General features: G+C 35.4%; 1 protein-coding gene and 1 long non-coding RNA gene across 6 annotated transcripts in view; one reads left to right on the plus strand and one right to left on the minus strand.

The window, feature by feature from the left end:
* Positions 1-24,590, plus strand: part of vn (membrane-bound neuregulin protein vein) — a 323,286-nt gene that overhangs the window by 58,389 nt on the left and 240,307 nt on the right. The gene's annotated exons all lie outside the window — the stretch shown is intronic.
* Positions 1-24,590, minus strand: part of LOC148938200 (uncharacterized) — a 90,924-nt gene that overhangs the window by 32,760 nt on the left and 33,574 nt on the right. Inside the window, exon 2 of one of the 2 annotated variants that reach the window (XR_016140103.1) lies at positions 5,182-5,890. The exons of the other annotated variant lie outside the window; for it this stretch is intronic. This is a non-coding gene — a long non-coding RNA (uncharacterized LOC148938200). Of the gene's footprint in view, positions 1-5,181; positions 5,891-24,590 lie in introns of those variants that run through there. 2 annotated transcript variants of the gene reach the window in all.

Below are 24,590 nucleotides of genomic sequence, written 5' to 3' on the forward strand. Positions count from 1 at the left end.
GACCAGAAGAGTTGGATAGTTGGGAGTACCAGTTGGGAGTCTCGTTGTCGACGATCTAAAGTAGATGTCTATCTAAAGTTGCGAAAGTGCGATGCCCTTTGACAAAGGGTAACTCGCCTTTTTTCAGCGTCATAAATTCAGCATCATTTAGATGCCTCATGTACCTTGAGTGACAATTATAAGTCTTCTGTTATTATTAAAAAAAAATATATATATATATTTTAAGCTAGTAATGATAAAAATAATTTAAGAGAGAAAATTTTAATATAAAAATGCGTAATTAAAAATTTTAAATAAATTTTTAAGAAAGTTATATTTAAGATGTAATAAAAATATATTTTGAAAAACGGATAATGATAAAGTTAAAAGACAATTTGCCCAAACCGATTACTCGAGTCGTTTATTAATAGAAGAGTTTCCGCTTTTTTCTCGCGTTTCGCAAAACAGTGGCAAGCGAATGAACATGCGATGCTCTTTGACAAAGAACAACCCGTCTAAGCGGTTTAAATCGCTTTGCAGCACGACAGAAAGAATAAAGTTACGACGAACCGGCACGTTATGTGGCGATCAACGTGATTAGCTGTGTTAAACACTGCAATACTTGATATACTTCCGCCACTTGCGTCGCACACTTTATACACTTTATATTATATTTTCAAGGCACTTTTTGTTATCAACATTATTAATCTTCCGCTAAAATTATTCATGTTGACGACGTAACTATTCATACGTAATTTATTACGCATATTAGGTCTTGTAATGTCCGTCTTTTTTACGTGAATAAAATTTATACAGCCCTTATCCTTTATGTACACGACGCATTACTATTGTAGATAAACAAGAATTTATATCGCAATGATATATTGTATAAATGATAAAAAAAACGAGGAAAAAAAGAGGAAAAAAATAGCTATATATTTTTTAAACCTATACTTTTTTATCTTTATATAAATCTGAAGTTTTACGAGAAAAGTTGAGAAAATCTTTGCAAATATATTACATATGTTTTTACAGAATCAGAAATATATATATTAATCAAAACACAACTACACGTACATACGAAATAAAAAAACTTTTATTAAAATATATTTCTATTATACTTTTTAGTTTATATTTCACACTTTAAGTCTGCTAATGTATTTTTATTTCTCCAAAGAAAAATTGCTCTCGTATTTACGACATTGCGAGCAGTTAGTCTTTGTTGACGCTAAAACACATTTGACGTCGAAGAGTTACATTGTAGAAGCTGTAATCTAGTATACTTTATGTAGTGAGAGATGGTCATTTATCGTGGTATATCGCGTAACGGATAATACGTCGCGCAATAAAATAAAATCATATTATTACAGGCGAGATAAGTGATATACATTATTCGGAATTGCCCTTTATGAAAGAAAATCCGCGCCGATTTCAAGATCGATAAATCGTGTCATGCAATCGAAGAGATGTTGTCACTGTTTAAATAACGTTGGGATTTGCAAAAGACAAGAATATATCTTACATAAGGTATCTATTTTTGATATTTACAAAAGATTGAAAGTCATAAAATATTTGTATGTCTATAAAATATTTAAATGTATATACTATATGTATATTCTATGTGTATACTATAAAATGACAGTTTGAGATAGTTTCGAAAGATGCTTTATTTTTCGATATTTTTCGATTTTTCTTAATTTACGACATCCGCTTTTAAATAAGAGAATTTTGACAATTCTTTATTCTTTCGTTTTTATTTTAGAAATGAAAATGGTGTTTGTGAAACACTTTTAATGTGATAAGCATGAAACGAAACAAAATAATTGGACAGAAAATAATTAGCGAACGTTTTTAAATGCAATTCGACAAAAAGATATAATGCAACAGGCGTTCGCGTGTTTTTATGAAAAGTTTATCTTCTAAATCTTTTTTTGTAGAAAGATATATATGACCGCTATATAGATGCTCCTTTTATCGCCTTCGTTCAATATTTTATCATCGAACTATCCATGACTTTCTATAATAAATCATATAAATTTTTCGACGCTTTAAGTTAATCTCATCGAGCAAGAAGAAGAGAAAAATAATGCGAAGGCATTTCCCATAGCGATGGCATTCGATAGCCGTTTCAGGGGTAATGGCACCTTAAAGCCGACAAAGGTCGGGCAACACGCGTTACGCGGATTGCGTCTTCCCATAAAGAGCACGGCGATGTAATGCTTATTTATCGCCGATATTAAGTGCGAGCGTGGCGTGCGGCCGTTGAAGTAAAGTAGGTCGAACGTCATTCCTATTATCGTGGCTCCCGCTCACGTTTTTCCAGGAAAACGAGATTAATTCTCTCCAGCCAGACGTCGATTCCGCCTCGCGAAGAGTCGACAATTTACCGACATTAACATGAACATGCCAAAATGAGACATTGGTGTCCTCGACGACGATCGACGTTTACGTTTGTCGCGCATAAGCTCTATTACTCTGTTTGCCCTGTTTTCGGTGAACTCAGGTGTTTCCGTAAGTTTTTATGATAGATGCGCGAACGGTGGACCTTTTTACGCGTGAATTTGTGTGCGCGGAATGTTTGTGGGCGCATTATAAAACTTTATGCTCGAGCGGTTTGAATAAACGAGTAGCTGCCGCTGCGAGTTAGATTATGGCGATCCGTTTAATGGTATGTTACAATTTTTCGCGATGCATGAAGTTTCTCTAAATATATTTTTGTACATCTACGCTGAAAACAATTGTGTGTATAAGCTGTGTCAAGAAAGAAAATAGTTTTTCATTTTCAATAGGTTTTCATGGAAGCTTTGCGAAAAGTAACTCTAAAGGCCCTCTCTTTTTCATTTATATCTCAATTTTTATAGAATTCAACGATTATTATCTAATGTTTATTTTCCTGCAATAATATTACTTACGAAGATTAGAATTTGTATATGAACAAGTCATATTTAAGATAAGTTAAGCATATTTATTATATATAATATTATATATAATATTATATAATATTATATATTATATATAAAATATATATTATATATATTATATATAATATTAAATATTATATATAATATTATATATAATATTATATATAATATGCACATTTTTATTTATAATAAAATTAAAATTTTTATCTTATTAATATCTTTCAACTCTAATTTCCTTCGACTCTATGAATACTGAAATACTCTAAGAAATACATATCCAATCTAAAAATTTTTCAATTCTAGTTGTTACAATTATAATATTTTCTAATAAGATGATTTTGAAATTGAAGAATTTTTTTTCACGTTACCAGCGGAAATACAGTATTTTTTTCTCCGATCCTCTTGTACAGTGATAAGTTTCTCTTCTCCGCCCTTTTTCCCTTGTCATTGGCCTGGTTGCGCTCTCGAGACGTGAGCAAAAGGCACCCTTCACGTTCTCACTAGCCCGCTGCCGTGGGCGATTCCTTGCCTCCCTTAAAGCAGAACCTACCTTTTTCACATCGTTCATTGATCGTCATTGGTCACGTCGCCATTAATCACCAATACTGATGTCCACCGTAACGAAATGTCTCTTGTTCGTGATGAAGATCAGAAAGATTTGACTTGCAATTTGTTAAATAACCTTTACTGATTTAGTTTAATTAAATATTTCATAGTTTCGATTTTCTAATCCGTCGCTCTATATTTACTAAAGTTCTTTATTATCTTTTTTTTTTTTTCATCAAATCTTTTTTTTATTTCAAATTTCTGTTCGCGAAAAACTTGCAGACGTTATAAATATAGCGGCTAATGGATATCACATATCTAGTTACGATTCTTTTTGCTTTTTCTCTACCTCTTCCTCTCACGATATATACGTGGTTAATTCCGAAATCGATCGATATCGGCGAGGGGTGAGTTGCTCGGAGTGATATTTTTTTTATTGAGCCTCTCGGGAACTCGGCGGTGGCTCAATGGCGGAGAGGGGGTGTTAAACGCGATATCTCTTCCGTCGCGGCCGTGCTTTTGTTGCTCGCGGCTACTGTCTCGCGTTAATCCTGAAATACTGTCTTGGATGACGCTTTATCCGGCAGTGAACGCGCCATTTTTACAAACGCCCGTGGTAATTGCGGCAATTTTAATAACGCCACGCGCGTGGAGCGTAATTAGCAGCGGTGTTAATGCAAAGGCGCCGTAATGGCACGAGAATGAATATTCGCTCGCGATAGCGAAGCGATGTTCGGAAGTAACGCGAGGCGCATCATAAAAATTAGTAATCAGCACGGCCAACATTCGAGAACGGAGGAAGTAATAAAACTTGCAAAACGCAGCGAGTTATTTTATTGATTTTCGTAAGAAATGTTCACCAGCTGTTCCCTTGACACAAGATGTAATAAGTTTGTGGATCAGAAAATTACGTTAATGCAATAATTTCTCGTCGTTATCGATGTTCAATTTAAACAATTGGAACTAATCACGAAAGTCATATTATTGCCCAATATTATGTCGAAAACTATTTGCTATAAGAATTATTTCTTTAATTCATTCTTCAAAATTACGTAATTTTTGTTACGAAAATGTGTGTTTTTATTTTCTGCCAATTTCAATTATATCGAGGTCTTAGGAACTGATGTTCATTTCTTAAATTGAAAAATATAGAAGATTGACCTGACCGAAATTACATCGAACGTTATTTACGAAATCTCATTCGTAAATTTTAGAACGACATTGACAGCGCCATTCTCGAGATACTAAATTTAGGTCGTTAGAGGGAACGTCGTATTTCTCGTCGTCGACTTACACGCAGCTCCGGCTGTCGCGATACTAATCGATTATTCCGATGATGATGCGCCTTATCCGGATTTCCCGGCGGTGAGCCTTATGACGAAGTGCCGGATAAAAGATTCTGTCGGCAGGTATATGAAAGAAGGATGAAGAAATCGTTTGGCCCCAGGATTCCGTTCGTCGTTCGGCTGGCGCGCCGCCAGCAAAGTAAATCGTGCCGGGATTGATTTATGACTGACTGAAGTTTTTGCTCCCTCTCCCCCCCTTCCCGCATCACTACGAGGGGTGCTTATCAGAAGCCCGTGGATTTATTTCGTTAGTCCCGACTAAAATATATATTTAATTAACTGCCGCTTGTGCAAGCAATCCGCACGTAACGTGATTTGAATGATGAACAAAGTAATCGCCAGCAATTGCAAGTGAGAATTGACAGGTGACAAAAAGAGTTTAGAAACTCCGCTTCGAGGGAGAATTATGATTGCAAGTACATAGAGAATATATTTGACATTTATGATAAAATATATATTTCAGTCTTTGATATATCGTTATAAAATAAATTACGAGCAAGACGAGAACGCGCAAAGTTCTATAATGTTGAAATGAATAAAACGTGTTAATTGCTTTACAGTGTTGCATATCGCGATTCTGTTACGAATAAATTCTATTAAATAAACATTTTTTTTTTAAATAATTTAAGCTTGTCCATATCATTTTCAATGTCTCGAATTATCGGCCGGTGTTATACGCGCAGTTCATGTTTACGGTAAAATCATTTGCGCGCAAATCGCGGCGGCGATCTCTCGACTGGCGCCCTCCGTCGCGCTTCATTTGGCAGATGAAATCGACATCTGCGACGAGCGGATTTTTCGCGTACTCGTACGCGAGATTTAGGCCAGATTACGGAAATGCGTGTGTACGTATGGCTGTACGGTCAGCATTACGATGTGTCACCGCGATACGTGCAATCTTCAATTTCCACGAAGAGGAAGCGCGCTTTTCAGCGAGCTTGCCAATGGCTCGTTCTCGTGTGCCAAATGGACGATGTAAAAGCAGCTTAGCGCCAGTTCTGAGTATCTTGTATTACTTAATTTTGATGTAATCATCTCACCTCGTGTATCACATGTTTGCGTAAGAAGGAACATATGTCTATTCGTTTATCTGATAATCTGAAAAACAATAAACAAATAGCATTCATTCGTATTCATATTAATATATTATATTTATGATTATTATATGTATCATTATAATTAATTTATTAACGCTAAAATTTTAAACCGAATTATTGGCTACGTAGATTTATCTAATGTGTATTTAATTATTATAACATTATTTTGATATTAGAAATTATAATATTACAGTTAATATTAACGTTTTTTAAATTTTTATTTCTTTTATAAAAATCTTTTATCTCTTGTTTACATCTCTTGTTATGACAAAAGATGTATATTTATCGTGGTATATTACGGATTGCTCTTACATGAATGTAAATTTAATCTAAAAGTATATGATTTAATCCGCGTAATATGCAATTCAGTCTCGTGACTGTTGAGATAGGTTTTCGGATAATTCTGGTTAATTTCGGTTAATTTGAGGGAAGAATTCGTTTTTTGGCGGAACAAAATCGCCAGTAAGTATCCGGTCGATTCGCAAACAACGATAATCTATTTGCCATTCGCATTTGAAATTGCCAAGTTGAGGGCAAGGGGAATGGGGCGAGATAGCGAGAGAGAAAGAGAGAAAGAGTTCATGTCGATTGTGTGTTCGGCCGAAAAGCTCGTCGCAGCAGCCAATCGTGGTACGTGGACCGTTAAGCGTGGAGAAAAACCGCGCTCTGGCAATCTCAGTGTGCTGCCACAGAGAGATTTTGCCCGCCTGTATGGCCAAAGATTGGCCAATTTCCGAGCCATCGTGGATTCGCCGGAGAATTCTCTTCGACCTCTCCTGCACGGCGACCGATCGATCCCGGGTATCTTCTTCGCGAAACGTCGTTTAATAATAACGATACGACGAGGAAGTCGAGATCAATCTCGTCGCAAGACTGTCATAAACAATATCAAATTTAATGTAAACTTATATTAAACTCCAATAGTAACTAATGTTAACTTAATATTAAACTCCAATAGGAGTCTGCATTAAATTTTACATGACATATATTACATACAATTCCGAATCTAATTTCTTTTCAAGAAATGTGGACATTTTATAGATTAATTGACATAATTGCGATATTAGGTTACGCGAGGTATCGTTTAATAACTATGAGTTAATAATAAAGTAGGGATGAAAATAAATAGCGATTCATTGATCGTTAAATTATCATTAATGAAGTGAAATTTCATGTATTATTAGAATAAGAATTTTTACGATTAAATCCTTAATTTTTATATTTTATTAACACAATAAGGACAAAATTAGTACATTAAAGTAAATATTAAGGTAATTTTTTTAATTTTTTTAATAATGTAATTTTCGTAACATATCTTTATTTTTGTTTTCCTCAATTTTATATATATTTTTTAATAACTAGAATTAAATAAAGATTTTTATATAAAGATTATATTCGACAGTTCTTCATGTAGCATGCTCGTAGTATTCTACATAGATTTATTTATCGCGACAGAAGTAGCCCGCCGGAAAATAAAAACGTACCTGCTCCGCTCGCACAAACGATTAATGCAAATTTAAGATAAAATCGATTTTTTTTATGTTAAACTAAGCTGCATTTTATCGAAACTAGGCAAGTTCGACAGTCTACGTAAAATGAATCGACATTTTATGCGCTTGAGACACCTGCTTCGGCCACAAATTATTTGTTTGTATCGATATTGGGAAACAGGAATTTAGTGATTAAGTTATTGGCCATAAAATTTATTTTTTACATTGTGCTTGTTGGAATATTTATTGGCTTTTTTATTATTTAAAAACATCATTTGCAGAGAACAACGACTGCAAACTGCTGCGATGTTGCAATATCTTATAATTTAAATTATGCAAATTAAATCAACTTGTCGTTTAACAAGTAAAATTTTCCATGATGAAAAGTCTGAGTTCATCCACGAATAAAGATAAAAACAATGTACCATTTTGTAAAACTATGTTGCGAATAATGATTGACATACAATTGAATTTAAACGTTTCTATTATTATTCTCTAGTTTATTCTACATACGTGAAAAGGTAAATTTTATTTATCGACATTTTAAAATACATCTTTCCTCTACATATTCAACATCGTGAAATATCGGTGTACATAACAACTGTTCTACTATTCCAATAACTACATGAATATTCCTGTATTTGAGTGATAATATCAAATTCCCGTAACATAAATCTAATGTTTATTCATAGTGCCCGGGAATTTATGGAACGCCGAAATGTTAAATTGTCCGAACAAGTACGAAGAACTTGAAAAAAGAGAGCGAATGTGCATGACTTATGGCATGCGTACACGGCAAGAGAGAAAAAGAGCGAGTGAAACGAGACGAAAATAGCTTTTGACAGCCGCGTGTTACAATCGCGATAAATCTTCCTTGATCGGGCCGTGCGCGCCAGAATGTTTCCATAATCCGATCGCGACGCACGTTGCGAAAATCGGATCGCACGTTTTCGTCGAAGCGAACGAGCGAGCGAGAAAGAGAGAGAGACAGAGAGAAAAAGAGAGAGAGAGAGAGAGAGAGAGGGGGGGGGAGGGAGGAGAGATAGAACGCGATAGGGGGTTTATCGGTGCCCCGGACTTTTCCCGCGCGATTATCGCGATCGACAGCCCGGGCCGTCGTTATCATTTCACCCTTAATTTATGGAAAGGGCGTAAGCCGGCAATTTGCAACGCGAGCTCGGGTATGTAATGTTGCATTTAGCAGTCGTAGCGGTGTTCGCCTCGCCGCGGCGCACGATGCTAATTTATGCATCGTACATTTACGGCTTTCTTTATGCTCTCCTCGCTATGAGTTTAATTTGATTACCCACTCGCGCCGTGTGCGCACGGCGCCGCGACGCCGTTTTAGACTCGCCCCGGACCGAACCAGCTGGGTTTCACCTCCTTCGGGGGTAATTTCGAGCGTTGCACTCGCGATTTCGCAACGATCATCCACTTGGCACGCCTGGAACCCGGCAGAGAGAGTGAGCTCGTGAGAGAATTCGCCTCACGAAACACACGTTGCTTAAATTGAAATTACGGGATACACGATACGTCCCGCGATAGAACGTCCATTTTCTCAATCACGTTTAACGCTACGTGTTTCTAGAATTATTTTGATGAAGAAATAGACACCTCCGTCTTCTCTCCGCTCCATTTCTCACGGCCCCAGTTTAGATTACACTGAAACATCTCTACTTGTCGAATGTAATTTAAAAATATATTTCTGCACCGCAAACTTATGATTCGCGACATTCCATCGATCGATGCGTAAATACGCAAATTTTTTTTTTTAAGATTCGTTAAGACTTTTTCGTTTTTTTTTTTTTTAATTGAAAATTTTGTCGTGGAAAATGCGTAATTATGGAGCTCTTTTAATATCATAAAAGCCAAGTTTTCCAGAAGTGCGACAATTCTGACGGGGGTTCGTGCCTAATAAAGAAACGTTTAAGTTGGAAGCTCCACGGTGAGCTCTACCCGCGGCACGAAGTAGAAACGGCGGAAGACAGTCGAGGGCGGTCTCGCCGTCCGTTCTTGATGCGCGCGAAAACTTTTCAATAATTGCCGCGACGGTAATAAAGCCGAATAAGCGCGAAATTACCGCGAAAGCACGCGCGGCCGTGCGCCTGCACGTGGTTCCATTATCCCAAAAGTTGGAAAAGTTCACGGCGGCGGCGGCGGCGGCGGCAAATTTAATGGCATTCGCGAAGGCGTATTCGCGCGGGTCGAAGGTCGTTCACCAACCTCCGCCATCCCTCGTGGCATTCGGCCATTCGTTCCTTCGGGTTTTGGACACTGTTTTGCATCGCGTGCCGCGGCCGTCCTTGAAACTCATTTCTCGTTCAGTTTGTGTAACGTTAATTACTCGGGAACATGCGTCTTGCATTTTGTCATGACGGATTTTCGCGCTACACAATCGCTTATTTTGAAGACTGTTGTAAAACAGATGAACTCATAAATTTTAGATTGAGTTAGATATTATTAGATAAGCCATCTATTTTATAAAATGAAAATATTTATATATATTAAACTTTTCTTTAATTTTTAAATATAAAATATTTATTTCACATGGAAAGTGTAACACTATAAAGTTAATAATGGAATGTAATTTAAAATTTTTGTATATATTTAATTATAGTAAATAATTGCTTTAATTTATATGTATTAATCAAAAACTAATAATATAAATTTTAAATAATAATTTTATGTTATGATTTTGTGATATAAAAATATGTATAAATTAAATATTTATATATGATTTTCGCCATAGCAAAGATTCAATTTTTAGCCAAGATTATTCACAGATATATGTATTTTAGCAATAGCGTCTTTTCTTTTTGTCTTCTTTTTAAATAGTAGATTTCGATTGAATCACATACATCGTATCCAGTATATCGACCATATTTTATTTTGTGAGAGAGCTATTTTGTCGGCATATTGAATGAATTTGCAACTATCGCAAAATCGGAAAAATTTTGTGACATGGAAAAGTCGGTTTTTTCGTCGCTTCAATAATTATCCGGACTTCGCAAAATAGATTTCCGAGGGCGACAGTCGTTTTTTTTTTTCCAGTGACACATGGGGATGAGTGATTCACGAACTTTGTCCAATTTATATTTTAATTGATCCGACAACAGGCATTGTTATATTTCAATTTACAGGCGTAGTTCGCGACGAAATTGCGTGCCGTCTCTGCACTCGCAAACGAGTATTCGATGGATCAATAGATTCAACAATTTCGCACGCAATTATGACTTTGCAACTTTCCAATGATGATAAGCGGTTAGTTTTCTGAAAAATTCACGACGCCTAGATTGAAGGTGTATTCCATGGCCATATAAGTACATATAATTTTCTTAATATAAAATTGAACATAACAAAATGTGAATATGAACGACAATAAAATAGTTCTTTCAAAAACAGATAAAATATTATTGTGAATTTAGTTATGGATCTTATAGTTTTTAACACAAGGTTTTAGTTTTAATGATTAAGTTTTTATGACTTTTTCAGCGTTTGGAATGTTTTACGAATCATTTCCGTCAAAAACATTTTTGCCGTGATGTTGGTTCATGTTCGCGATAGCGTCAAAGAATTCGTTATGGTTTGTATTATCAGATATTCCAAAAAAAAGTCAACATCATACTACTCACGACGAATAATGAAATTCGGGAGTCGAATTATCACTTGAGATAATCTCGCCCGAGAAGGACATTGATTTTGCACCCTCTCATATCATAAGCATATAACGTGAAGTGGCGTGTAAGAGGTAGATAAGTGAAGATGTAAACAGCGAAGTTGTATTCGTGAAAATCAAGTTTGAATAAAATAAATAGCTCAACAGTTGATGAAAAAATTAAGATTATATATTATTTTAGTTACGTCACTAGTCTTACGTAATTTAATTAAACTACGGAGGCGTTGTGAATTTTTCGGAAAACTAACCGCTTAGCATCATTGGAAAGTTGCAAAGTCATAATTGCGTGCGAAATTGTCATACATATGACAGATCCATTAAGAAAATTCGTAACAATAGCAGCTACAATTTCAAAAAACGATCGATTAAGCTTACTTAATTAAGAGACATGAAATTCTTAGACGAAGAGAAGCGTTTTAAAAATTGAATGCCAATTGAGCGTAGAGACGATGGGAAGGAAGGGAAAGAGCGGAAAGTAAGAGAGGAATAGAAGAGAAATATATGAGCAGAATGAGAATGAAAGAGAAACGGAATCTCAAAAGCTTCTGCCAAGTATCGTTTGAGTTCGCCATAAATCTCTCGATAGTAGCCCGCGGGGACGAAGAAATTAGAGGCAAAGGTGGACGATGCCGCCGTCGGCTTTTCCCTTTCCGTCTGAAGTTTAAATAACAAATAAACAGTGGCGCCGCCCGTCGTTCTGAACTCTCCGAATCTGATTCGCAGAATCGATTAAAGATGATTTAGGAACGTCGTTTACGACGCGTAATCCAGCCACTCACCTTCTTGGAGAGGGTGCGAAGGGACGGCGAGGGCAATTTTAATTTATCACTGAGAACCGAGCCACACAGTCGTGGGCCCCGCGAGCGGGCCTCGTTAGACCCCAATTGGTCTTTGTCGGCCAGATCGATCCGACAAAATTCTTCATTATCGAAAATTAGCAATATCGAATCTGAAAGAATACATAGATTTCGCCGTTCTTTCAGGAAAGAAGTGTATAATTTTAGATTTTGGAAATGCTTACACTATTCTGAGAATCCAAGTTTGTTTCGTTCCGAAAATAGTCTCAGCATTGTTGCAAAATTAATTATCGTTCGTTTTATAGAATTAATATCATCACATATAATATAATTTCATTCAAGTTTTATTTAATTATTTCATTAATTCCAGCACATGTATTTTCATTTCGTGTAAAATTCACTCGGAGGAGTAAGGAAACGGATGTTCGGGTGCGGGATCGTAATCGATTTATGGTATTATCAGGTATTACGAGCAATTTTGATCTATCGTGAGGGTCCTTTCGATACGGTGCCTCTCAACTCTCTATGGTTTGGCTCGTTATCCCACAAATGTCTCTGTCGATACCGATTTGATGAGCGCCTTCTGTTATCAGGGATTAACTCGAAGAGAATTGAAGACGAGCCAAATGGGCGCGCCGACGTAATCGATGCTCTAATTGTTTCGCCGAACGGCTTATTATTTGAGCTATCGATCCCCGACGGTTCACGCAACCGACGAACGTCATGCGGCTATATAAGATTTCACTCACGAAGCGCTAGGCCCCGAATGCCTATCTTCCAATCGTCTCAGAAAGAAATTTTTATTTGCTCAGAATAAAATTTGCATATCTTGTCTCTCTACTTGATTAAAAATTATCAAACGTCGTATATACTTCTAATCAATTTCTGTAACATATTTTATCACAGAGAACTTTAAGAAGTATCAATCCTTTATTATCTTAAAAAAAAAACATTGACTCTTTTTCGAATGAGTAACAAATTTTTAAAACAATGATAAATATTCTAAAAAAGAAAATCAAAGATACTAAAAAATTTATGAAGATGATTAAAAGGGTGTAAAAAAAGCAATGAAAAGATTAGAAGGATTAGTGAGACGATGACAAGAATTGATACAAAATTAATAGAAGCTGCAAGATTAATGTTGCAAAAAATAATTAGATTTTTTTTTTTTTAATAGAATCTTTTCTTCCATTATGCAATCTTTGAAGTCCCTATCGATCGAAACGGAAGGAATCGAGCGGGCAATTTTAATCTCGCGAGAGTCGTCGAGTCAACCGCTCGGAAGGAGCGCTCGTTAGATACTCGAGCAGCGTCTTCCTTTAAGTCGGCGGGAAGAAATTGGAAACGCGCGGGGCAAATCAGTACGCGTTGGCTATCATCCTCGTATCATTCTCCTAGATTCCAGGACCGACTCGATTGGATCAACGTCGATCAAAGAAGACGATCCAAAGATGCCGTGAGATCTCTTCATCTTCGTCTGATCTTAATCTGATCTTAATATGGTCTCCTTCGCTCTCTCTTCTCTCTTGGTGCAACGCGCGATTGCAATTTTAATCTATCGACAAGCGCGGAGCCAATCGCGCGGCTTGAAAGAGAAGTTGAATGGTTGGCTTCGCCAACTTCGCTGAACGATGAGAACCGATAATGGAGAGGATGTCGGTGAGAAGGATTTAAGCAAAAGTCCCGCGTTCAAGCATAACGTGAGTGGTTAAATAATTTAAATGAGTAATTAAAGAAGAACGAGGGTTAGAATCGCATGTTAATATTTAACGTTATCAAAATATATTGGCTATCATGTAAAAATCGACCAATAAAAATTAAAGAAAGATATGACATAGATATGATAAATATGTCATATTTTATCACATTTATCGCGATTACATTAGATTTATATATCACGAAAATATTACAAATATATATTGTTCTCATTTTTTTTTATAATTGCTCGCGGAAATTTCTGTGAAAATAGAACATTGAATTAAGATATTTCAATTGTGACACCATTTTAATTTCTATTGATAGATAATTTTGATTTTTGAAAAATTCTACAAATCGAGCAAAAAATTTACGTGCATATTTTATAAGCGTCGCACAAATAAAACACAGTTTAATTCATATCTCTAGAACTTTCCTTTCTCCGCAATTAAATAGGCTTCCGTAAGCCTTGTTTCACGATGAGAAGAGATTCTCGAGTTATTAAGCGCATTCAGATAGAGCATGGTTTATTAGGGAACTAGAGGTAATTTATACGAGTACAGCCGGTAGTTATGAGACCGGGACACACGCTGCGTCGTCGCCGGGACTCGCGGATCCGGAAAATTAATGATTTATAAATGGAAGGTGTAATTAAAGGTTCGCGCGCGGACTGGATAGCACGGCCGTGCTCGGCAATTAAATCAAACTTGCTAATGAAATCCGGCATCGACAAATCGCGACCGCGGCATACGCCTATCCCACGGGACGCAGGGTCGGCTTGTCCGCCCGCGGCCGTACCGACTTTATCTTGAGGAAGATTACGATGCAGTCTGCATTTGGATTTTGTGACGCATATCTGTATTAGACGCACGGAGATCGTGATTAATTTAGATTACCGTACTTAGATAGTATAAGATAGATACTAGTTTCTATAAAATGAAATATGTACCATTAATTTAGATATATAACTTAATGGATTTTTCATTTCTGTTGTTTAAAAAAGTTTATAATATCACCAATGAATTTAGAAGATGTTTTGCTGATATTTAGAATTTTTTTGTTGAAAATTAAGCGAATTTTCAATGACACTAAAGTTTTTAATAATTGTACAAGAGATAACACTGACATGATTTATAAATTTGAACAAATAAATTATTGTTGCACATATCGATGTATCGATCATTAGCAACATCAGTTGCTCTCATGGGATAAAAGCAATTCAGAGAGCAATTCATACTTTTTCCTTTTTTTTCCAATCCGTGCTAATCATTTACGATTACAAAATTTGTATTTCATCGGGGTTCAGTCTATAGTTTGCAAATATTCTTCTATTTACAATTAACAAATTATTCTTGATGAAGATATATTTTAAACAAATTATTATTAATTCTTATAAATTGATACTGTAATATCTATGATACTGTAATATTATGTGATATTATGTAATGGTAAAGTATTAATTTATGGCTAATATATTGGAACCAATATTCAGATTGAAAGAGATAGAAAACTGGCGAATATTTATTTAATAAGCGGTGAATATTCATTTCATAAACCATCACAAGTTCATCAAAAATATAATATCTATCAAATTTCTCATTAAAGATTTATTGCGCTATTTTATTTAATTAGAATTTTAAATATTACACGAATGCTAAAAGTATTTAATTTTCATTTTAAATACTAAAATAATATTAAAATGGGCATAATGAAGAAATAGAAGAAAACAGCACGGTATAATGTGAATATAAGATAGGCGCGAAAAATGTGAGAATATATGATATTAAATATTGGCAGAGAGATGAATAGAAAGAAAAAGAAGGAAACGAGAGAGAGAGAGAGAGAGAGAGAGAGAGAGAGAGAGAGAGAAAATGAATTCGTTGATGTGAATATCGATCCACGTTACATCACCGTTTCTTCCTACTGCCGCGCCTTTGTCAATCCTCGATCCTTGTTCGTTGCTATATTACCCAGCCTTAATTAACCTCCTGGAAAAAAGAGCTTTCTCAAACGGAGCCGCTGTTCGGCGGCGGAGTGCTTTGTCGTTCCGGCAGATACCGCAATTTCCCCGCACATTTACGAGCTTTTGTGAGAGCCGTGAGAACTTCGCGATCTTCTCCTCTCGCGATCTCCTCCTCTTGCCATGCGGTATCCGCAAAGAATACATCGACGATCTCACTCGAGACTCGAGGGCCTCTGCGCTTTACAAGCGCTTTGCGAGACGCCTTATCGCGTCCGTTAGCAACGATCGTGCAAAACAGCATTGCGAGCTGCGTTTTGTTCCTCCGCTCGCTAATAATTTTTGCGCCCAAGTATATCCGATAGCGACGGCTAAAACGCGGCAGTGAAAATGCGGTCGACGGAGGAGTCAAGGGTCTTGCATCTAGTCCATTTTTCTCTGTTTTTTTTTTTTTTTTCTTTCCTTTTTTCCTTCCGACGTGACTATGCATGCACATGCACGAATAATGGGAACTTCGAGTATATTGGAAGATGTATTGCAAATTGGTTGCAAACAGATACTGCCTTATGCAGAGATTTCGCGGCGCGTCGTTACATCCTCCCCCCACGACCATAACTGTGTTAATACATTTATAACATAGTGTATATATTTTATCTTGTATATTTCATCTTAGACTTAGTTATAATGTCACATTACACCCGTGTATTTTCTTTCACCAAATGCGTCCTGCTGCAAAATGGCTCTCCGTGTGGAAAGGTTGCGATCATTACGATTAATACTGGAAGATAATCGGATCTCGATACATACATCATATACATGGGGGCGCTGCGTTTCGATATCGTCGGTATTTCATACTCGATTTGCCCCGCTATAATCGGATATAAAACCAATAATTAATCCGCCAAAAGTCACAAAGGATAAGTTTCGAGAACGAGTCGAGGGTACTCTTGTTTGATATTAAGCGATAATAAAACGTTTCAGCACCGACAAAATAAAAAAAACGTCGATTAAACTTAATTAGAGTATCGATCGTTTAACTGACTAAATGCTTCCTGTCACTTACATGTCACATTTTTGCTTTTATCGAGTGTTACTTTTATCAGGAAAAAATTAAGCCTAAATTGCAATCTAAAAAAATACAGAGTAAAAAAGCGAAAACGGTTTCGCGTGTCATTTCTTAGTTGTTATTTGATATTTTTAGTAATCAAATTATCCTCTTTAACAAAAGAATAATTGGAAAAAATAATTCCTCAAGAAAGTACAACTTTTAATTTTCAAATATTTTAACTATATGATAAGTCAACTGTACCAGTAAATGTTCGTTTAAGTTTTATTTTTATTTTTAAACATTTAAAAAACTTGTGTAATGTCTGAAATATATGTATATATAAAACGATAATGTATATATATATATATATTTCGTTTACGCGAATATCATTTTGCTCTGCTAAAAATGCTTAATTAGCTAATAGCATTTCTCGGCTAGTTATTCATCAGTGCACAAAATAATTTAAATTACCTATTTAATTAACACGTTTAATGCTATGCGGATTCTAATTAACTTTGAAAAAAAATCATATTAAAGACTTGCATTTTATTATGTGGAAACGCATGTATACAATATTAACCGGATACCATTAACGGCTAAATGCGCAGAATAAAACTTCATTCGTAAATAAAATAGCGTAAAAAAAAAAACAATGCCGATCTCAATTCAATCAAGAGCACGTTTTAAATAACAAATCCGTCTTCTCCGAACGGCGGCGAATAAATGGAGGCTCGTAATCTTTAAGTCGTTATCCGCTTGACGTCCGCACCATCGATAAACAATTTCCTGGCTTCGCTCGATAAAGGGCGCGTGCTTGGAATAATGCAAGAATGATTATTCCGGCCATGTTGACGCAATGAAATATCAGCAAGCCGTCAAAGATCGGACGACGAAGATCGGCCGGACGTGGCGTAAAAATTCGCATGGGATACGGCGCGGATGGGGGGCGGAGAGGAGGAGACCGGACGGAAGGGAGGACAGAAATTCGTCGGTAAATCGTAATAATCCTTTGTGCGGGTGTAGTGACTTATGCGCTTAACGCTATAACATCTAAGAGGAAGCCAGTTGAGGTAACGCTCGGCCAATAAGCCGCTTTTGTCGGATCTTCCGGTCGGACGGGCGGGCCGCCGCCGGTCTTCCGGTCGGCCGAGCGCGGAAAATATGGAATACTCAATCCAATGCACCTCGATACAAGACACATCCTCCTTTCCCCCTTCCTCATCCGCGAGAGAAAAACCGGCTGCTACCGGCGGCTCGGCTTGCCATTCGCGGCACGCGCGAATCTTCCGCTTATCGAATACGACTATGCGTCTCTGTGTGTTTCTATCTCCCGGAGAGGATGGTGCGATTAGAAGCGTTCAAATATTTGGAAGGAAAGCGCTTGTAATATATTTTGTATGAATAATGTATTACAGCGTATAAACAATACGAATAAACCAACTAAGAATATATGATATGGCACGGTATGAATGTGAATGTAATTTTAATGGAGAAAGCTTTAAAAAATGTTTTAATCTCTAATATAAACTCGGATAACTCGCGTTTAGCTGTGAAATATGAAATAAAAATAAAACGTTGTATTTTTATCGGACGAATTTTAATTTAACCTATAGGTACTATTATAGTATTGTCATGTTGTTTCGTGACATTGTCTACTTATCTCAGCTTGACCAAACTTTATCGAGTGATTGCATCGTTTTGTCTGTTACGCGACAGTCCAATTTCGATAGGTCTTTTCTCTATGAAATCATGACAAAGATTTATCGACATAAAAGAATGTCAATCACACAACGGAACATGATAGCGTCACATATATCGAAAATCTGATTATATCATCATGTCAGTGAATCGAATTTAATCGAAAGAATCCGAAATACAATTGCAATATCGATTATTTAAGTAATTCAATTTTGTAAGCCGTTTTTATTAATTTAACGATTTCTCGACTGTACATTTAACAGGATAGCGCCAGTTCTAATATTAACGTTGGAAAGCTAACTCAAAATGATTAGCTGTTAATATCACTAATGTTTACTCATTAATATTATATATAATTAAAGAAGATTGTATTGGTAGTGGACAAAAATCAATAACACATAATGCAATATTGATTTAGTAGTTGATAAAGTATATTTAGGACATATATATATATATATATATATATATCTGAAACTACATTATGATAAACCCTATTAACGTTTTAACATTAATTTCCAGCTTGATGCTAAATTGTTATTTTCTCTCCGTATGCAATATCGCATCTGTTAAATGATAATGCACATTCAGTTGTAACATAAAAAATATCAATTTGTCAATTCGACGTTTTCTTCAAGCATAAAAAAGTACTCGTCGATCTTTCAGTCACAAGTTATCACATATATCGTCGATATTTAACGCCGTTAACATCTTCGATAATAACGACACAATAATTCGAGGCGAGTAATAAAATTTAACGACCCCATCAGATATTAACGTCATCATAGTTGCGAAACGATTTATCGTAGAAACGTAATATCCTTGCTACGGAACAGTGTAGATTGATACGTCAGAGTGTAAGGACAGTAATAGGAGAACTTGCTACTCTGGACCATTAATCCAAAAATAATACATCAGGCTCTGATGGACGCAAGCCAAATCAATGATGAATTTAAAGCTCCTCTTCGAGCGGCCATCTCTAAGCGGATTAACATTTAGGAGAACCCTTTTGCTACACGACACTTAAATCTTTGATTATAAACGTATAAAATATTTATAATAAAACAATTTTATATATACATATAAGATATATTAAATTTCTCTACATATTTTTTTTTTAAATATATTTGTGAGACAAACAAGAAGATTTGTACGGTACTTTTGGATTTTATGCGCTTTCCTCCATTTCGTTATTGTCTTGACAGAGTGTGGAAATCACTTCTCCCTCAGCGCGGCCGCTAAGCCGTATAGCAGGATACCGGGACGGGTATTTGCGATCGAGCACCGCATTATTATTCCATGAATTTCAATGCAAAAACGCGGGCCGCTTTAACGCGGACGGAAAAGACGCGGGCGACGCGACGCAACGCGACGCGACGCGACGCGACGCGACCCGCGGAAAGTCCGCATAATCCGCAATTTCGCCCGGTTCGCCGGGCTAAGATTTCCCCTTTTGAGGAACAGGAGGCTTCCCACGGCTTAATTTTAACGCCCCTGGGAATGACACCACGTGCCCACGGTGCCACAGTCAGGTTGCTCGTCGTCGGGTGTGCCATGTCCGCCGCGAAAACCGGCATGCACGTTCTTTTTCTTTTAAGAGAAAAACTTCTCTCGATCCTCGAGATTATTTTTTTCAACTTTATTCCTTGCATAAAATAGAAGAGCGGACTCTTTCTTGTTCATTTTTAAAACGTCACAGCGAAAGCGACTGGATCGTCTAACTAAATCAAATTGCTAAAACTGATTAGATAAATTAAAAGAATCATAAAAAATTTTTTTCATAAACATTACTCTTTGAAAAAATAGAATATCTATATATTATAAATAATCTATTATTTACACTAATAATCATATTTGAATTTAATGATGATAAAAAATGATGACTATTATTTTTTTATCGTAACCCGCAGAATGCATTTTTCATTTTGAATTAAATGGAGAAATCATATTTATAATTAAAATCAATTGTAGGGGAAAATGTTCATTCAAGAGAAATTCAATCTTCACTTCTGAATTGATTTTAACAATTCATGCAACCTTCTGTCCCCTTACGAGACTTGCCAAATGTGCGTGTTGAAATTGCATCTGTAGAAGATGTCTTGTAGTCTTTAAATATAATTTAATTCGATTATTCAAATTCATGAACATCTACTTCTACAAATACATACTATTTATAATACTATAAGATGATTACATAAATATTTTTGGTATGGAAATAAAGAGACATTCTATTAATAACACTGAATTAAAAGTAGTGGTTTTTAAATACAAATACTAAGTATTATTTTAAAGTAATTCTATTTTTTAATGTTTCCTATTTTCTTTCCAACGATAAGATTTTAAATACAATAATTAAGTAGATTAAAATTTATTTTATAAAGTTATTTTTATTATGTGAAAAACATTATATCTTTTTCCACGAAAAGCTTTAAAAGTCAACTTCTAAATTCAGATTTAGAATTTTATATATAAAAGTGCTTGTATAAATCGGCTATCGTATCGACTATTCATTGCATGTACATCAATGTACTCATTCTTTCTTTTTGTTTTTTTTTTTTTTTTTTTTTTTCATCGCAAAACTCAGTATGACGAGATCATGCCAATGGCGATACAGATTTCCGAGTCTGTAAAAAACACGGGCCGAATCGGCGATTCGCCGCAGGCGTTTTACTCAAAATTCGTAACATCGCTGGTCATTCCGCGAGTGCCCATGTGCATTTTCTCTCTCTCTCTCTAGCCCCTTCTCTTGCAGGAAACTTTTGGACAACGGCGGCTATATGCTAGGTCCATCCAATCGGCGAAAGTACCGTGCAATAAAATTGTACGATACGGTGCCCATACAGACAATGCCGCCGCTGACTTTGTTTCGGCGAAGGTTGCCGCACAATCCGGTATTTTTCGTCTAAAACTGTTGCCTCGGATTTTCGGTATCGTCACGTTAAAATCCTGAACTGATCGCTTTTGGATCGATTGCCGACAGCTTTCACGCCTTATATAACCGTTGCACTAAATGCTTCAACTTAATATGACAGTGGTATGTATTTCATTGCGAATACAAGTATCTATGCTTATAATTATTTATAATTAATGGAAACAACTTATAATAAAAATAGTCCTATACATACAATTATGATTTTTAGATAAATGCAAGTATTGAATATCAACTGAATTGTGAATTTTTTTTATTTTCAACAATTTGAAAACCGAGAATTTCAATGATTTTATAATGATTATTAATTATATCACTAGCAAGCTGTACTGCTTAAAAAACAATTAATTTATCTATTTGTTCACTTACATTCTACAAAAATATGCATTAGAATTCGAAGAGATTATGCAGATATCGTCAGACACATAAGAAGACAGAGAGAGAGAGAGAGAGAGAGAGAGAGAAAGAGAGAGAGAGAGAGATGAAACGAAGTTAAGGCGATCCGATCGTTGTTCCAAGCCCGGCCGATCTTCCCATTCGTTCCGAAATACGCCGTGCGGAATAAGCCTCGGCCGTTGCTCACCACGTTACCTGCTTTTCTGCTCCATTATCTTGGCGTGCCGATGTGTCTTGCCCGACATGGCCGAAATAGGAGGTCGCATCGGAAGCTCTCGCACGTGAGAGATAAATGCGCGCGTGCGATTTTACGATTCGTTCGACGCGCCTTTGAAAGAAAGAAAAAAAAAAAAAAAAAGAAAATGCGCGATGCAATTCGGATGTTACGGCATGAGAAACGCGCAAATGCGAATCCACACGCGCGCACGTATTCACGCGTGTATGTATATGTATACGCACACACACACATCGATGACCATCTATTTATTTATTTACCTCATCGAGAAAAGCCACACTGGAAATACGGTTTTCCTCGGCCTCGGCCTAGACTCTCCTCTGATTCTACGTGCTCGACTTCCGTAATACGATGTTTATCCACATTATCTTGCCATAGCCATGAAATACATGAATACATGCGTGTTGCTCTACGTGACCGAACGTAATGCAAGGCTCCGACATAACGAATGTTACGACGCGAATATCTTCGATTTACGTCATGACGCACTTACCGTTTGCTGCTCGTTACATGATATCGATATATGAAAATTTATCTATATTACATCTTTGTCCATTGTCAATAAAAATATCGAATATCGAGGTCCCTCGCTCTTAAGGTTTTAATAAAAAAAAAAATATGTTAACGAACGTCCGAACTTATCAGCGAAAACTTTTACCGTTAAAATTTCCAAGTATTTTTATATAAAAGAATATTTAAATAAATATATTATAAAAGTGTAGAATCATAAAATTAAAAATTGCGTTTTATGCTAATGAATTTAAATGAAAATTGACATAAATTCAGTATGCATCTTATTTATACTTTATAAAATGGATATTAGGTTTCGGGATGTCCAACCTTAATAAATGTCCAAGCTTGTCGCCGAAAACTTTTCCACTACTCCTAGTCGAGTCTTGTGGCACAAGTGATACGTGCTTTTATGCGGTGCGACAGGTGTACCTAGCTGCGCACAATCAGAAACGAGAGCGCATTGACACGTCGTGGGAATAATAAAATGGCCATTTTTACATCAGCGCTGCATTTTTCATGTCTCTGACTGAGAGGAGAATAATTTTGCAATGGTAAAAATACAAAATTAATATGATCAATTCAAACAGGAAATCGAAGTCGAATGATTAATAATCTTTATCGGATTATTAAATTTGCATGCTTATTTATTGAAATTTTAATTATCTATTCTATGTAATCAAAAGGATTATTCATTATGCGAATGTCTGATGAGAATGTCTGAGTCTATCAGGCGCAAAGCGAATTATAAGTACACTGTTGGAAAAAATGTGTTGAATTTAACATAAATCGCATGTCCCAAACGGTCCACTCAAAATTTTAATTTAACATAATATGGATGTGTTAAATACTAACACCGACACTATGTTAATATTTCAACAAAAAAGAAATGTATTCTTGATCTTAATTTGAATTGTGCATTACAATTAACATAATTTTTATGATAAAATAACATGTCGAGACGCGTCAAAATTCAAGATTGTACCGAAACCACACAAAGAATAATAACAAGTCATCCTCATTCCTGTTATAGAGTAAAACCAACATTTTTTGTGTGCAAATTTTAACATATTGAATAAATACGTACGAATTGTGTTATTTTAACACATTTCTTAAATCATTTTAATAATTTTACATTTTATATTTGTTAAGGTCAGTTAACATAGTAGACATGTGTTAAATTTACATATAAATATGTAGGTTATTTAACACAAAAATTTTAATAAGGACCGATTTTAACACAAATACAAAATGTTTTTTACTGTGTAATAAAAATTGCACGAATTAAATATAATTAATAGTAATTTTCAGTAAAAGTCAAAAGATTTTCTCGTTATAAGTTATAAATAGAACAGTTTTTCAAATCTTTTATTATGTATATTTTATATACCATATATTTATACAGTTTTTAAAGAAAATAGCAATAAAAGAATAAAAAAGTATGAAAATATAATTAATTGTAATATATAAAATTATCTTTGTTCGAGAAATTTTATAACGATGCTAATTCTTATATTCGCGTTTATATATATATATATATATATATATATATATATATATATATATATATACAATGATCCTTGAAAAATAAAAAGAAATAGAAATTTTTTTCTTCTGACAAATTAAGACCAATTTTTCTCTTATTTTAAATTGCACAAATAACGAGCAACGTTACAAAATATTAAGTAATTTACATAGTAATAAAAATCTTTAGCAGATTAAACTCAGTTACATAGGAAAAAAATCTATATACGTGTCAATTTTTGAAAAGATAATTTACAAATGAAGTTAATTTTCAAATTTATCAGCGATTTTGCGAAGAATAAATGTAATGCATACGTGCAGAAATATTGGAAGGTATTTCGCTCTTGAGATCTTTGAGATCCGTTCTCATCCCCGTCATTGCCGGGGGATAACATTCATTTCTATTAGCGGAGGAGCGTAAATGCATTTATGTAACCGTGTTGCATTTAAACTGGTAAAAACTTTTTCCTTGACCGGAGGCTCTAATCCGTTCCGTCTGTGCTGGTTTTAACCCTTTCAGACACTAAGCTCATTTTTGTTACGTTAGGTTACGAGGATTCCTCAGAAACTCATTTCCTTCTTATTAAAGAAGATCCGCAGGTTCTTTAAATTACGAGAAGGAGATGTGTGATGGTAGCTGCAAAAAAGTAGTTCTCTATAAAAGAAGATATAAATAAAAATATAAAAAGATATTACGTCATACTTTTCAATATGATTTTTTATCGCGAATAAATTTAAATTTAAAA

Source organism: Pogonomyrmex barbatus, unplaced genomic scaffold (genome assembly GCF_055798465.1).
Source record: "Pogonomyrmex barbatus isolate J1 unplaced genomic scaffold, ASM5579846v1 scaffold1, whole genome shotgun sequence".
NCBI lineage: Eukaryota > Metazoa > Arthropoda > Insecta > Hymenoptera > Formicidae > Pogonomyrmex > Pogonomyrmex barbatus.